Here is a 17,210-nt window from a genome sequence, read left to right on the forward strand (position 1 = left end):
AAAGACAATAGGAAATTATTAAAGGACCTTAACAGAGGAGCTTCATTAATCACAATTATGGTTTTAAAGAGATCTTACTGGCTGCTATGAGGAGAGTGGATTCAGTGGTGACCCAAGAGTGGCAATGTGAGATGCAGGAGACCAATTGGAAGACTGTTCTATTTTTATTATATTATTCCAGATAGGAGATGATGGAAACATGTACTCGGGTGGTGCCACCAGAGATGGATTCAGAGAGCATTTTAGAGACAGAATCGGCAGGCCTGGATGACTGGCTGTGCAAAGTGATACAGGGAAGGTGGGGATCAGGGAAGAATGAATACATAGTCTCATGAATGCCCATAAGAAACAGAGAAGGTTCAGGAATTCTTCTTTGGTAAAGTAGAGTTCTAGGTGCTTATGAGAAATCCAAATGGAAAGTCTGAGTGGACAGTTGTATCTATAAGTCATGGGCTCAGACACAGATTTGGGCAGAAGATACATATAGTAATGGAAGCCTTGAAAATGTTAGTGATTGCCTAAGAAGAGAGTACTGGACAGAGCCCCAGGGAACTCCAATATCCCATTGCTGCGTGGAGGAGTGTGACCCACCAATGGAGACCAGTGTGGCCAGAGAAATAGAGAAAAAAATCAGAAACAGAGGCATCAGGGAAGCCAAATGGATTGTTTCAAGAAAAAGAACTCTCTGTTGAATGAGGCTAAGCGATAAGATGAAGTGAGCACTGAAAAGTATACTTTAGTAATGTTTACTTTTAATAGTATACCTTTTGGTAATGTTTAAATTATTAGTGACTCAGCAAGAGCACTTTTAGTGGAATGGTAGAAGTAGAAGGTTAAGAGAGGAATGAGAAGCAAGAGAGTAAATGTAGACAATTCCGTGATATTTTGTTGTGAAAAGGAAAAGAGTTAGGATAGTAGCTGGAAGGGTAGTTAGTCTTCAGGGAGAATCCATACACACACACACACACAAACACACATATACAAATACATACATATACACGCAAGCATACATACACCCATACATTACATACATGCACACATACATATGCAGTGCACACATAGATACATGTACACATACATATATGTAAAAGACAGCTGAATATATTTGACTGATGATGGAAAGGAGAGAAGATAACTAAACATGCTAGATTCCTAAGAAGGTCATCAAAACAATGAAGCGTAAAATTTGGGAGTAAATTTGAGTATTTTTATAGATTTCAAGACTGGAATTTGAGATGAATTTCATCTGATGGCCTCAATTTCTCCAGAGAATTTGGGGAATTACTTGAGATCATCTGCTGAGAGGGAGTGGCAACGTGGAGACATGAAATGTTTGAGAAATGTAGAGAAAGAATTATTGTAAGGAGAGGATGCGCACAATGACTAGAATAATAGGGTTGTCCTTGTGATCCACAGTAAGGGCTCAGCTGAGAATGCTGAATGCATATTCATAGTGATGTCAATTTTCCCAGTAATGGGACTTTTCAAAGTAGTCCTCATCAACCCAGATGTAGTCACAGAAGAGATGGGTAGCTGGATTCTTGGTGATTGGTCCGCTATTTGCCACGGGGTAGCCATGAAAGAACAAAAGAATAAGGGAGTTTAGGATATTAGCATGGCATACTGTGGAATCAAACTGAATAGGAATAAAACTAAAGAAAGAAGATAACACCAGGAAAGGTGGAATACTTGATTTATTTCCCTTTAGAAAACACACACACACACACACACACACACACACTTATCTTATTTATTCTCAAGAATTACCTTGAATATGTCCTTTGTGTGATATGAAACATTGACATAATTTTCAAGTTCCTTTTATATTTCTTATTTCAGCTCCCTGTATTGAAACATAATAATCGTGATGGCAGGAGATTTAAAATTTTTATACACATGTGCACTATCTATGGTACATGTTTTCCTTGGCTATACCTGTCTGAGGAGCTAATGGAGTCACATTAACTGTAAAGCACAGATTTGCTCTGTTGTCTCATTTCCTTTTCAGGACCTTGAGCTCTCTGAATTATTTCTGGGAGTGCCTGGGGGTATTTTGTACATCGTCTCGGTCACTTTGGCTGCAGGCGCCATCCATCATGGAAAAGACTGAAAATACCAAGGGTGCTGCTTCCTCTTTCTCCAAGCACATCATGCTGCTTCTTTCCCTTGGTCCTGACTCCTTTCGATTTTGGAGCCATTGATTGTGAATACTCTGAGGGCTTCCCTCCAGGAACCAAGGTTACCAAGGCCACAAGGGGCAGGAACCCTAAGTGTGACAAAGCGTCATTGGATTTTCTGTAGCCTACAATGGGCAAATTCACTCTGTGTTCCATGCTGAGAAAGCTTTCTAGAGAGATACCAAGTAACACTCTCTCCTTCTCATGTTGCTCAATTCTCCTCTCCTCTTAGGTTACCTTGTTTCCTAGTAGGTTATTCTTTACACAGATAAATTCCTGTTGGGGACATATACCATTGTAGACCTGTGGATGAATCAGGTCCCCATGACAAAAATTCCATAATCAAAATTTAAGATTTCCCTGCATATCTCTCTTCCTTTCTACCCACCAACCAGGAGAATCAGCACTTCCCCCCATGCCCAGTGACTCCGAACCAAATAGACTAAAAGTCCCCCATAAGCAGACACTAAACCCAAGTGAGTGTGATGGCAGCAGTCATTTTTATGTACTTCTTTCCAAGGCTTGAGCCCTTTTTTTGACCATCAATCCTCTTGTTTTCTATCTTGGGTGATCTCTGGTTTTCACTGGCTCTTCCTGAGTCGTGGCTTGAGGTCAATTGGCTCATCTGGATCTCTGATGGAGCTGTATTTATGTTCACTGTTGTTGTTGCTTCTTTTCCCACTTAATTTATGGATACGATAACAGGATTTAGGTGGGAAAGAAACCTCTTCCCTTATTTCTTCTTCCACAATACTGTCGCCAAATTTCTCTTTTGAGACCATCTAGAAAGGGTATGAAGAAAAGAGCGGAAGGTTGTAGGAGTGAGAGAGTGAATCAGTTTTGGTGTTTTGGGAAGTTTTAGCTTATGATTATTCTACCAATGATTGCTAAAGTCACCTTAAACCCATCACTCCCAAGACTTAAACAACTCAATGTATGATATTTCAATATAATATCTCTGCAGGGAGATTTCTAATAACTATAATTTGTTTTAACGGAAAATGCATGATCTCTCTTGTCACTGAGCTTTTAAGGAGATAATAATTGCTTGTTGGCTAGATAAGAGGAAGAATCCTGACCAATAACGGCAGGGAGGGAAAACAGAAAGAGGTACCCATTGTTACTCTCTGTAGTCACAGAATATTTTTTAAGTCTGTTCAAAATTCCTACCTGAGTTTTAGAATCCATGTTATTTAGTCATTTCAATTGCCCACAATAAGAAGTATATGAAACACATGCAGTATAAAGTCTCCCTTTGTACTAGAAGAAATTCCAGCTAAGAAATGCAGAAGGAATGGTAAAGTTAGAGAAATCACAATTCTATAATCCCTAATCTGCCCGAAGAGGGGTCTTTAGGGCTCATGTTTGATTTGCTCCAGCTCCTCAGAGCCTGTAGTTCCAGAGTCTCAGGCCAGTGATAACCTGGGCTGCAGAGTGGACTGATGTGGTTCAATTCTGACATCACCACTTTCTACCTGTGAGACCACAGGCAAATTACACCGAAAGTTGAAGTTTCAGTTTTCCCATCTGTAAAATGGTGCTATTAATAGTATCTATCTCTCACTAAGGATTAAGTGATATAAGACATAGTGTTTAACATTCATTCACAAACAGTCATGAAATACCTACTCTGCAACAGGTCCTGACTCAGTTTGTTTTACACATTGTTCTGGGTGCTAGAAATAGAAAGTGGGCAAGACATCCAAGCTCTGGCTTCGTGGATCTTACATTTTTGTCATGGGAAGATACCACACACAGCACAGAGGCAAAAAAGCAAATGATTATAAGTCATAATAAGTGTCAGAAGGACAGTAACTTTTTACTCTGGATAGAGTGGTCAGGGAAGGCATCTCTGAGGAGGCGACATTTAAGGAATGCGAAAAGAAGGAGAATCTTTCATAGGAGGGAGAATGTCTGTGTGAGGGCCCTAAATCTGGGAAGAACCTTTTCTTCCTTGTGGAATCTGCTACAGGCTGAATGATTGTGTGCCCCCCACCTCCCAACATTCATATGTTGAAACCTAACCCTCAGTGTGATGGTATTAGGAGGTGGGGCCTTTGGGAGGTGGTTAAGTCATGAAGATGGAGCCCTCATGAATGAGATTAGTCTCCTTATAAAAGAAACCCCAAAGAGCTTGCTCATCCTGTCCATAACGTGAGAACACAGAAAAAAGATGGCTAGCTATGAAAAAGACAGTGGGCCCTCATGAGACATCGAATCTGCTGGCACCTTGATCTTGGACTTTCCAGCCTCCAGAACTGTGAAAAATAAATTTCTATTGTTTATATGCTACCTAGCTCGTGCTGTTTTTGTTATGGCAGCCTGAATGGACTAAGACAGAATCCGTGGAGGTAAAGCCAGCAGTGTGTCAAAAGAGTGGCAGAAAACGAATCTGAAGTGCTAAGCAAAGCCTGATCCTTCAAGGTAACATAGGCTAGTGTTAGAAATTTGGACTTTGTTCCACGTGCAACAGAAAACCATTGCACGGTTTTGAAATGGATAAGTTAAGTGACCCCAAAGTCACTTCAAGTATGAAAGTATGTTTTAAGCATACTCTCAAGGTTGTATGGATTTAGAACAGGCAAGAGTGGAGAGTGCATGGTTAGGAGGCTCCTGCGGTGATCCAGGAAAGTGACAATAGCAGTCTGGTCTAAGGTGGCTGGAGTGAAGATGTAGAGAAGGAGATGGATCCAGATACATTTATGACAGAATAGAGAGGGCTTGATGGCAATTGGTGCAAGGGAATGGAGAGGAGAAAAGTGGGACTCATGATTGCAACCTAGGCTTCTAGCTAATTCACTAAGTGGGGTGGTCATGCCACTTCCAGAGCTGAGGAGAGGACAGGAGGAGGGAGAGGGGCTGATTTGGGAGATAACCAAATCAAATTAGCAGTTCTTTTCAGGACACTAAATATGAGACATCTATGCGATAATCAACATAGATACTCTATCCCAGTGTGGGAACAAGTAAGTATTATTTATTACTATTAATACTAACCTTCATATCTTTAGCGAATGGAATTACTTTGTTGGAGTGTTTCCTCAGCAATTATTTATTGAGAACCTAAGGTAATCATAAGTGACTACCTGAAGATTTGAGGATTCTATTGAAGTTAAATGTCATTTTTTCATGATTAAATTTAGTGTGATAAATAAGTCAAAATCTGTTACCTTTTGAAAACTGTGATTTAAAAAATCATAGAAATAGAAAAAATATGAATCTGAAATACTGAGAGCCCAAATCGAAATGGAGACCTCACTTTATTCAGTCAATAAAATTGTGCAATTTTGAAAGCCAAATGATAGCTCACCAGGTTTTAACTTAGTTGCATGAAAAGAAAATATATCATACTTGGATTGAACTAATGTGTTTGTTCTAGGTTCCAAATTACTCTAAAAGCAGTATTTTTTTTCTTTTGGTGAGTAAGATTGGCCCTGAGCTAACATCTGTTGCCAATCTTCCTCTTTTTGCTTGAGGAAGATTATCCCTGAGCCAATACCTTTACCAATCTTAATCCACTCTGCATGTAGGATGCCACCACAACACGGCTTGAATGAACAGTGTGTAGGTCTGCACCCAGGATCCCAACTCGCAATCCCCAGGCCACTGAAGCAGAGTGCTCGAAACCTAAGCATTATGCCACTGGGCTGGCCTCAATAGCAGAAATTTTGAAAAAGCAAATGATATAATACTTTTCCCTCATGTCCTGAAATATTTAAATCAGTATAAAAACAGATATTCATTCACACTGTCACTTAAAAATATAGATGCAAAGCCCTAACGGGAAATAATTCAAAGTTATTGTTCCCTCGGTAATTATAAATTGCTATGTTCAGATGACATTTCTAGTGTGAGTAGGCTAGAATTGGTACAACCAGAGTGACGTGACTGCTAGAGGGAATGTCACTGAAACTGGACAATTTGAAGATTTGCATTTCTTTATTATTTGAGTAGTATAAGGCATTGAATTTTCTTGTTGCTTTTTCAAATAAAGGGATAAATAGAACTAAAACATACTATTTGACTACATGTATTACCTTGTCAAAAGTTCAGACTCTCATATTGAGCAATAATTAGTGCATATACTATTCTCCACTATTCCTAGCACCATGCTAGGAATACATGAGAAAGCCAGTGAGTTCTTTTAAATTAGACTTACTTGAATCTGGTCATGTATAAAGAGGGCGACCACCTGTCTCAGCTTGCTTGGGACTGAGGGGGGTTTTGGCATACGAGATTTCAGTTTTAGAACTGGGACTTTTATGAGCAAACCTGGATGAGTTGTTCATCTTTTACTGAGTCTAGTTAATTATGGCCCTTGAGTAGGGGGAAGTGTTATCTTCACATATATGTATTTTTAACCTTTGTGAGCCCCTCTCCTCCAAAATCATTGAAAATTGAATCTGTTGATTGAGATTTTTAAAACAATAGGTTTTTAAAAATATCTAACAGATTATTATTTTTTAAAATTTATACCACTTTTTTTGGTGAGGAAGATTTGCCCTGAGCTAACATCTGTTGCCAATCTTCTTCTTTTTTTTCTCTCCAAAGCCCCCCAGTACGTAGTTGTTTATCCTAGTTGTAGGTGCCTCTAGTTCTTCTATGTGGGGCAGCACCCCAGCATGGCTAGATGAGCACTGCCAGGTCCATGCCCAGGATCGGAACTGATGAACCCGGGGCCACGAAAGCTGAGTGTGCAAACCTAACCACTCAGGCATGGGGCCAGCCCCTCTAATAGATTTTATTTGTCCGTTTTAAGGCATGTTTCAAGCTGGGGCTCTGTCTTATCCTCTTCATATGCTTGGCATCTCAGAATAATGCCCACAATGGGCAATTTATACATATTGGTTTAACAGGTTGATTTGTCAAGGAAATAAAAAGAGAGAGTGATAAGCACAATATAAGAGCTGTTTTTCCTTTCTCTAGGCCCCTGACTCAGATTTACATGAAAATAAAAAATTCCTATAATCTATGCTTTATAAAATTTATCTTGGGGAGAAAAAAGTGTGAGAATTTTTTCATTGCAAGACTGATGCAGAAAGTTTTATGAACCAGGGTGCAAAAGCTTGGTAATAAAAGTATTTTCTTAATCAGAGCTAGAGTTTGCAGTGTTGCTATAAGAAAGCCAACCTTTAAGCCCACCTTTTTTCTTTTTTTCTCTCTTTAAGGAAATGTTCTTAAATGTATTTTTCAATGTTTAACTGAAGGATTAGATAAGTAGGTTTTAATGAAACCAAAATTAAAGAAATCATTTACTTTTTGTTCGTTTTCATTAAATTTTTAAAAAATATGTAAAACTAATCAAGCCAGTTAGTCTACATTCTTGGTAAAGCATTACCTGTTCCTTGACACAAGGAAGTAAAAATACATAACATATGTAGAAATGCTGGACCAAGGCCATGTACCTGACTGCTTATGTTGTCATTTGAGACCGAAGATCAGAAAACTCTCTCTTTCTTCCTACATATTCTTTTTCAGCCGTGCACTTGATTCAACGGAGACGCTGATTACACCCCTGAACGCAGGTAAAGTTTTAGTGTAAGTGAGAAAAGGAGCAACACAAAAATGTTAGTGGGTTGCCCTTCACATCGTTTAAGAGGGGGAATAGCCTAAAGCTGTTGCACAAAGGAATTAGGTGTGAATGCCAAGGGAACAGGTGTGGTGTTCAGTACCGGGGCAAGCGGAAGCTTCTGGTGCTGCTTAGACTTGTCTGAAAAGCGGTGAAATAACAAGACGATTTTCTCAGTATGTCAATTATACCTTAATTTTTATAAAATTGAGCGTTTCATCATAGTAGATGTTCTTAGATTACTGGAAATATTTGTATCAACCATATTTGTTCATTTTAAAGCAGAAATATACTTGCTAGTAGTTTTTCCTGTCTGCCTCCCAGTGCACTTGGAAACACACATCTTTTTTGTCCCTTTTATTTAAGAACTCTGTGTTTAGGAGAGATGTCTGACCTAAGGTGTCTTGTATTTGGGGATTATAGGTAAACTGATATGGATTTCTGTGGCAATTTGGAACGAGATTAGAGAAATTTCAAGGTGTTGTGTCTACCCAGGAGCTATTGGAATATACCAATTCTACAAATAATAAAAGAAAATGTATTAGTTTCATATTACTGCTGTAACAAATTAAATTCAGTAGCATGAAGCAACATAAATTTATCTTCCGGTTCTGAAAACCAGACGTAGTGAAAGCACATGTCCACTAAATTTGTAAAAACATGATCAAAGAAGGTTTTTTCACAGAAGGACCAACATCTGAAAACACCCCAAATATCTATCAGTAGGTGAATGGATAAACAAATTGAGACTACTTAGCAATGTAACTACTGGTACATGATACACGTAGCTACACGGATGAACCTCCAAAGCATTATGCTGATCAAAAGAAGCATTACAGAAAAAGTATATTCTACATGCTTCCATTTATATAAAGCTTTAGAATAGGCAAAACTAATCCATAGAAATCAAAACAGGGGTTTCCACAGGCTGAAGGGGTTGACTGGAAAGGAATATAAGGAGAGTTTCTGGGGTAATGGATCTCTTCCATATCTTGCTGAGGGTCTTGGGTACATGGATATGCACATTTGCCAAAACTCATTGAACTGCATTTCTAAAATGTGTGAATTTTAGTGTATACTAATTTTACTTAAAATAAAAATAATAACACAAAGTATATAGCATTATTCTAGTTTTATTTTAAATAATTTAAGTATATTTTATGTTTTTCATAAATTACCAGATAAATTGGCTTATGAACAAGAGTTATCTTCAAGTGGTAAAATCATTGATATTATTGTTTCTTTACACTTTCAACTTTCTACAATTAATATTTTATAATAAAGTAAATAAATAGTGCAACCACAAGAATATCAGATCTATGATGAGTATCTATAATTTTTGATATCCTATTTTATATTTATTTATTTTATATATTATTTATTTATGTTATTTATTATATTAATTTGAGTTATTTGTATTATTTTATAGTTATATATTTATATTACATTATTAATTTATTTTATTATATTATTTTATATATACTTAAAATCTTTTATTTTATTATTTTTGTTGTTGATACTATAAGGAACAAAAGATTAGGAAAAATGACTTCAAATACTCTAGCCGGATAAATGTTTTCTATTTAAGGTACCAAGCAAAACAGTCAGATGCTCAGCATAGAACTTCACTAGAAGCTCTCTTCTCTGTCCTTCAAATCTGATTTGCTGGTTTCACTGATGTGCTACATCATTTGGTAAATCACAATGACCTATTCCACTGGCCACTGAGTTCTTGCGGAGTGGGAATCTGGGTTATGCCTGCTGCTTCAGCTACCATTCTGTTAAGAAACAAAATTTAACTGAGTAAATTTGAAGATATGATTGGCTTTAATAAACAATTCATGAATGGAGCAGTATCTCATGTGGTAAACAGAGAGATACTCCGAGGGGCTACACAACGTAGAAGGCTTTTATAGTAAGGAGGGTGGGGACAAGGAAACGAAGTCATCCCCAAGGAAAAAATGAAAATTCATTGGAGGAAAGTAAAAGTTCAGGGGATGATGGCTTCTCATTGGCTGAGCTGCAGCATTTTCCATTGGCTGGGCTCGTTTCTGGGCAAGAAGGAAGTCTTCTTTCCTCCAGCTGGAGCAGTAAAGTAGCTGCACTTCTTGTTTGGGAGTACAAGGTACATCTCCTCCTGTTGGGGTCTGTAACTGTCACTGTAATTAACCGACGCTGTAATTGATGTCTTCCTGTTTGGGGTAATTGACAAGTTGTGGAGTGTGAGAGCTCCTTCTATGGGCCTTTGTGACTTCAGTTTTAGTTGGGATTTCTTTTATTAATTTTTACAACTCATTGATATGTGTGCTTATTAAGAGTCAAACGTGTTTGTTCCCAAACCCGTTTTTGCCAGTTCAATTATTACTACAAAAAATGACTAAATATTAATAAACAGAGGTAATATGTATAGTAAAAGAAAGTTGTTTCTGTGAAAATTAAGTTAAATCCTTTGTAAAATCTTGACTGACATAACTTTTTTTAAAAAAAATTCTATATAATTAGGTGAGTGCACCATTTTTAAAGTGGTTGTGATGGTTATCTTTTTGGCCGCTTCAGACTCATTCTCTTTCATTTTCTGTGTTGGATGTCTTTTGATGTTCCCAATAAATTCACTCTTTCCTCTCTTCCCACCTTCTTCTGTTCTTCAGGAGGCTACACTATAAGGACTTATTCATCAGTGGGCTTCCTTGCTCTCCTGCTTCCACTCATTTTGGCCAATGAGAGTAACTGACAGGAGATAAAAAGGAGGGAAGCACTGAGTATTTATTGCCTCAGTTTCTTCCCTGTGGGATCACATTGGGCTGGATACAGCCCTGGACCAAAATTCTCATTTTCTGACAGGTAACCTTCTCTGTCTGTCTTCTGGTAATGATACCTCCTCTTTTCATTTCAAGACTACAAGTATTAACAGTGCCCAGCTGTCACTAGCCCTAGTGTACTACACTAGCCGTTGTGTTTCCCCATACTTTGTCTACATTTCTTTCATAGCTCCTTTTTAGAACTTGCCGTGACTTACCCATTTTGAGTGTACTAGCTGTTTCCTGCCAGCACCCTGACTAACGTGCTGGAGGGGTAAAAAAAGTGAAGGTGCTGGAATGAGACAGTCCTAGAAGTAAATCTTAACTCTATAATTTCCTGTGCTAAATGGAGAAAGTAGAGCATCTATGGCAACTTTTCAGACTCCAAATTCTTATTTATAAAAATGTAAATAATTGTAAATTCTACTCATAAGCATATAATCTGCTTCAACCGCCACAGAGAGAATCAATTATTCGTAGCTTTTTTGTTTAACTCAGTGTCTGGCACATATTAAATGTTTATTCAGTTTTGGTAAATGAATAAATTATTTTATGAATGAAAGAATGTTTTCGCATACAGACTCACTTTCTGGTAAATTTGATAGTCATTAATCGGATAATTCCTCTACAGTCTTAGGAAGAATATTCCTTGAACAAGAACCAGATTAGCCCCATCTGAAGAGCTTTCACTAGTGTCTCATCCCATTGACTTAGTAGACAATCTAAAATAAATCATGTAAAATTGAAATGAGCTAAAAATCAAAGGACACAAAATGAGACATGAAGGTACACATTATTTCGACTGTAGAGTCACGTGGGCTAGGGTTTAAAAATATCTTACTTCCTCTAAAATGGCACATTTGCTAATTATCCTGGTGTGCTGTGTAGCGACATCCCAACAATTTACTATGTGGCACATATATAACCTTATAAGGCACTGACTGTATGCCAGCCTTGTTCTAATTACTTTATATATATAAACCTATGACCCTCTAATGTAGTTATCCTTTCATTATCCCCACTTTACAGAGAAGGAAATAAAAGTTCATAGAGGTTAAATAACTTGCTTAATGACGCACAGCCAATACATGGTGAAATCAGAACCTGTGCACCTACTATTAGCTTGTAGTTGCCTGTAGCAGAGAAAATGTTATGTGTTTACTCCAACATTTCCTCTTCCAGATCTCACAGAAAGGCTACATTTCCTTGTAACTAGATAGGGTCCAATTATTGAGTTCTGGCCAGAAGAATGTAGGCAGTCATGATATAACCCCCCTTCCACGGTTGGCCTTTAAAATCACACCCTGCAGTCCTCCAGCTCTCTCTTTGTCTGCTGTGGTGGCCTAGGAAGCCAAGGGTTCCACATGGGGACCACTACAAGATGGAGAGGCTGCCCAATTTGTTTTCCATTGTGATGCGAATGATAAACAAACTTTTATTGTGTTAAACCACTTTTGAGGGTACATTTATTTACACAAAGCTTGGTGTATCCTAATTAATAAAGAAATTGGTATTTTGAATCATATTGCTTTAAAAAAAGCTATAATATATAACATTGGCTTCATTGTTAGACAACAAGAAGGCCAATATCAGAGGCTAGGATATATAAGAAATTAGCTGTCCATTTTATACTATGGAAGAGCAGCTGGAAAGACTGTTGCCTCTAGTAACTCAGGAGACGGAACAGGCAGGAGCCTTGAACTTGCAGTTTTAGTAGAAATGGATGACTAGGCTAAGAGCACTGATGTCTATTGGCTATTATTGTCTGCCTTTGGAAAGATTATTATTAAAAAAAAATCAGAAGAGAACTGACCAATATATAAGTAGAATCGAAAAAGAATAGAGTCCAGAAATTAGGATGTTTCTATGTTAGAGGATACCAAATAGTTAATGATGAGATGTTAGAAGACATTCAAGAAAAAGTTTGAATAAAACTCCTCAGTTGAATAAAGTGATGTGGGGCAAAGATTAGATGAAGAATGTAGACTTCCCACCTACAGTTCCAGAGAGCCTCAGAGAAATGGTCACTGACTTGAGAGAGGGCTGGGCAAGCAGAGAATCAGGAAGCAGAGAAGTACATCAGGTTTGAGAACTCTTCCCATCAAAGCACTTTGTGTGCGGTTGCTGGCACATGGAACCAAAAGCAAGGAGATCAGAAGCTACTAATTCTTGAAGGGATTGCATTGCTAAAGAAACCACAACTCTGGTTTAAAAAATCCTTTGACTGTGTGAGACCTAAAACAATCCTTAAGTCCCAAACTTTTGAAGAAAAAATCAGAGTTCAAAGGCTATACAACCCCAAAAGAAGGCACGGTCTCTAACACCCACATCAGTTGTGGCCAAGGAGGATAAGGAAAGAGGAGGGGCTTCCCTGAAGATAGAAGCAGGGGTGGTGGAGAACAATGGCCAAAAGCATTCTCCCAGGAGCAGAACGAGAGTGACAGGTCAGCAGAAGGGAAGAGCATGCGTGCATTTACCCTCGCAGCCTGAACAACTCCACCTTCTCAAACTGGCTGATGGCCCTGTCAAATTGCCAGGTATAATGTGTCAATTTAACAGCAATATGTTGCTTTAAATCGTTAAAAAAAAAGGCCTTTCACCTCAAAAATGTCAACTTGATAAAAAAAAATAGACAATAAGATTGCCATGTACTTTACAACAATTTGAAATACCTCGATGCAGTTGCTTCTTAGAAAACTATGGTTGCGAGTTCCTCATTTGGGAAATTGCTAGCAATCGTCAAAACACTTGGGGAAACTGAAATTTCAGTGAATATCAAAGTGATACTGGCACAGTAGGATTGATTTCTAGCTGGCAATATATCCTAAAGGCCTTACCCGATTTTGGGTTTCGTGTGAGGCAGTAAGCACAGTCTGGCTTATTGGACTGAGGTATTCAGAGCAGCGTGCCAGCGAGGTACAGTGCAAAGGAGAAATATGGCCTGCATTTCTCTCTATCAGTTTTACTTAAGTGCCTGGTAGACATTTTGTTTCATATTAAAATAAACACATTGTGGATTAGATTGCGACATTTAGACGAATTTTTGAGATAAGATATGAAACTGTAAATAAATTTATTTTTGCAGCCTTGGCATGCTTCAGCTTCCCTGGGTTGAATCACTTGGCAGGAACGAGTGCATATGCCTAAGTTAACTGAGAAACTGGGAGGTGAGAGGGAACAGAAGAAAGAAGGGGTGTAGGAGGCATCTTACAACTTAACAAGACGGGTATTGGTGCCTCCTGATATTTATATCTAAAATCCTTTCTGGTCTTAGGCCACTGGATAGAAGAACAAAATTCAGGTCTAGGACTTCTAAGGATCAGTGTTGCAGGTAATTGTGATGTGTGATGTCTCCCAGGCAGAACGAAGGTAGAGTGATGGCACACCTATGCCCCTTATTTGTTTCTTTCCCTTCTTCCCATTCTGTGCTTCAGTACAATTCAAATCAACATAATTCAAAAGACTACTACTCCATACAAAGATATATCTATTTCTAGAAAGATAGATAGAAAGATAGAAAGACAAAGAGAGACACAGAGATTCCATGAGTTAATGGAGGTGTCACTTACTCCCCCGCATCCCACTCATTCTCTTGCCACAGGGGTGGGCATAAGACCAAGAACAAGCTCCTGGGGGACAACAGGACATTGTATCACAGCCAGCAGGGCACAATGTATTTTCCCTGGAGTTGGTAAAGTGGACGGAGGAGAATCTGGGCGTGCAGGTGACCGTCTTTCCTATCACAGGATGAGAGTCTCGAGAAAGAAGCCTAGAAGGGGAAGGAGACCCAGATAAGGCGGAGCCCTTTCAGGCCGTGGATCCAGACGAGCCACAGTCACCTCAGCCTTGCTTCAGTGAGTGTGAACTGAGCTTCTTTTCCTCACCATTAAAAGATTCTGGGCTACAGCAGCACGAAAGGAGAACTGGTGGTACAGAGGGACTACGGAGATGCATATTTAGTGTGACTGTTACCTGTGCAAATGACCTTTCTCTTCACTGAGCTGATTGAGATTGAGAAGAAAGTTCTGAGTCATGTCCTATGTGTTGAGATTTGATTAGAATTTAAAAGACTCAAAAATACCAGCTTACTCTAATTCTTTTGAAGAACATGAGAATATAATTATATATTATAGACATAGCAATATTATAGACATAATATAATTATATATTTAATATATAATTATATAATTAATCAATAATTAATATATTGTCAATTGATGTATAATATTAACAATTATGTAATTATTATATTTATTATATGTAATTATGTCTATATTATATACTATATGTATATATATATATATATACACACACACACTTTTATAAACATGATGCCTGTGATATCAGAGTATTTCAGGGTCTTCTGGAAATGTTTCAAAAATGGTTCTCAAGGATTAGGAATCGCAGGAGAGTCTTCAAAGACCTGAGATGCTCGGATATGCCAAGGGGTGGACTGCACTCTGGAATTACGGCTGGCCCCTTTAGTTTTAGCCATTTGGAAAGCTCTTAAAGTTAAGAATCATATCTTAGTCCCTTTGTATCTGCCAAAACCAGCTCTGCAGACTTAGCAGCTCCTCCCTCACCTGTAAATAAATCTGTAGATATTTTGTAAAAAGTCCCTACAACCAACTCTGTTGTTTTAGAGAATTTCTCCTGGCCCCACCTTCTATTTTTCCTTCAAACTCCTTTGCTCAATCCCAGGTTCGTGGCCCATTGCCCCACACCTGGGTTCCACCATTCTGTCTGGCTCTTTCCTCTGATGCTTTATTAGGACTGCCCATATTAAGCCTGGCTTTTGACTGCTTGCTGCCTTTCTAATTTCAAAGCTCTTCAACTTCCTTATCTTATCCTGGCTCCCAGATGCCTTAGTATGCCAGCATCTGCCTCTGAGTGTTGAAGAAGAGAGTTTGGACTTCACTCTCTGTGGTGGATGTTTTTGTTTCAATCTATCTCTGTCTGCCTCTACCACATTCAGAGCCCTCAGGAGGCTGAATTTTATAGCCTACAACAACTGGATCCTTTACCTTCTGATTTCCCTTTGGGATTGGTCAATGGAAAGCACTTGTGGGAGAACAGAGAGCAGTAGGAGACATGTCAGCTAATGATCTCTTGGCTTCCCTTTTTGCCTGGCAGCAGATTGGTTTCTTACTTCTAAGGCCACAGCTCCTCTCAGGTAGCGCTCACACTTGGTTCTCTCCAGTTCTGGTAACCCATCCCTTACCTTGGCCTTACTGGCCCTGCTATTGGTGCCCTACCTGTTTCATGACCCCTTGATGATTTCCCTTAACTCTGCCTACTCCTTCATAAAAAGTTCTCCTTTTCGACTCTTAGTTACCTCATTTACATGTGCCACGTCTTTCATGTACGACCCTAACTAAAACACTCCTACTTCCTAGAATGCTGCCCTTAACACAGTAGGACTAGGGGACACCAGCAGATGTTGAATTGTGTTCCTGGATTCGCCATTTACAAGGTAGTTATTGAGCAACCATGTACTGGTCACATATATCCTGCACACTTTGCCTTGGCCTTCGTGCCACAAAGATGGATATGGTATAATCTCTGCTCTCAACAGAAAGTGCCGTGCCAGGAACATGCCGAACTGTGCCAAGAGAGCAGTGGAAGAAGCTCCTGAGGGCCTCTGGTAAGCTGAGATGTGTGAGCTGCATTTCACTGGATGAGTGAAAGGTTGCTAAGCAGACAACAGCGACCAATACACAAAGGCAACATAAATCAGAGAAATGAACCCATTTGGAAACTTCTAGTACCTGTTTAGATTTGGAGCTGTGTACCTAGAAGTGGGTAGCAAATGGAGAGGCTGAAAATGTAGACCAAACCCATGTTATAAAGAGTGCATACTCATTCATCAAATATCTGGGTTTCATAATACGTTATAGTATGAATTTGTGGCTCTATTCCATAGGACTATAAGAGTAGGAGATAAGATTGGAGGCAAGACTCCTGTGACTTATAACTGCAAAAGTTAGAAAGTTATTGCCATCATGGAATAAGTGATATTTCATTCTTAAAATTAAATTAAAACAACACCTTCTGTTACATCCATCACAGTAATATGAGAGGAAGATAGGAGTCATTTAAAATTGCCGGGGAGTAGTTTCCCAGCCTAGAATACTATTTCTCCCGCAGAGGCCTGAATGCTTTCAGAATCCCAAGCAAAGGACTTGATGTCCTCACCACGTGGGACCCACAAGACCAAGCTTCCCTCCCGCAGCACTCACAGAGTCCTTGAAGAGGACCCTGTGCTCTCTATCTTCCTGTCACACTCCATCCCAGGATAACATCGCTCCAGCCCAGGGGACCCCAATTATGTCATTTTTCTTTCTCTCAGTCAGAGCAGTTGCTTCTCAAGGTTTTTTCAGGAACTTCATCATGTTTGACTTTAAGTGTTTTCAACCAGATCCCCCTGGAATGCTCTATCTCTATTAGAATCATTTCCTTTATGTGAGGCTGTGTTTCTCCTTGCCTTCTGAGGGACAGAAAAAAGTGCGGTCTTTAGAATTCTTGAAATATCTATTTATTTCTTTTGAGAAATGGATGAAATGTTCCTAAGTTTCTAATCTATTCATGACCAATGGAGGTGTTGTGAAACAGTAACATTTTTTTGTACAGTTTTTCCTCTTTTCCACACATCCATCAACACATGCA

General features: G+C 38.8%; 1 long non-coding RNA gene across 1 annotated transcript in view; it reads left to right on the top strand.

The window, feature by feature from the left end:
• The first annotated feature begins 7,573 nt into the window (after window positions 1-7,573).
• The window catches only part of LOC124227788 (uncharacterized), a 44,004-nt gene continuing 34,367 nt past the window's right edge, over window positions 7,574-17,210 (top strand). Inside the window, exons 1-2 of the long non-coding RNA XR_006885555.1 lie at window positions 7,574-7,702; window positions 14,291-14,398. This is a non-coding gene — a long non-coding RNA (uncharacterized LOC124227788). The remainder of the gene's footprint in view (window positions 7,703-14,290; window positions 14,399-17,210) is intronic.

The sequence above is a fragment of the Equus quagga genome, chromosome 16 (assembly GCF_021613505.1).
Source record: "Equus quagga isolate Etosha38 chromosome 16, UCLA_HA_Equagga_1.0, whole genome shotgun sequence".
Taxonomy (NCBI): Eukaryota; Metazoa; Chordata; class Mammalia; order Perissodactyla; family Equidae; genus Equus; species Equus quagga.